The sequence below is a fragment of the Sinocyclocheilus grahami genome, unplaced genomic scaffold (genome assembly GCF_001515645.1).
Source record: "Sinocyclocheilus grahami isolate Dianchi unplaced genomic scaffold, SAMN03320097.WGS_v1.1 scaffold11362.1, whole genome shotgun sequence".
NCBI lineage: Eukaryota > Metazoa > Chordata > Actinopteri > Cypriniformes > Cyprinidae > Sinocyclocheilus > Sinocyclocheilus grahami.
In genome coordinates, this window is record NW_015513791.1 from 4257 (window position 1) to 4732 (window position 476).

Here is a 476-nt window from a genome sequence, read left to right on the forward strand (position 1 = left end):
AAAATACAGCTTTGCATCACAGGAAAAAATATATTCAGATTGAAAACAGTTATTTTAAATTAGAATAATATTTCACAATAATGTTTTTTACTAGATTTTTTGTCAAATAAATGCAGCCTTGGTGAGCATGAGACTTTTCAAAACATTCAAAAAAAAAGTTTTATAGTCCCCAAACATTTTTTACACTGTTTAATTACTAAAATAATATATATAAACGTGCTACAAGCCATCAGAACATTTTAGTGTACAATTTGAATTGCCATAAAATATGGATATTTATTTTAAATTTAGAAATAAACCCTTATGTTAACTATTCTTAACATCATTAAAATAATGATATATTTATTGATACTAATATGGCCATCAGTATATGGTGTATCACATGTTGTTGGGTGGATGAGAACAAATCAGTTATGTCAAAATTGAAAGCCCGTATTGCATTTTGTGTGTGTGTGTGTGTGTGTGTGTGTGTGTGT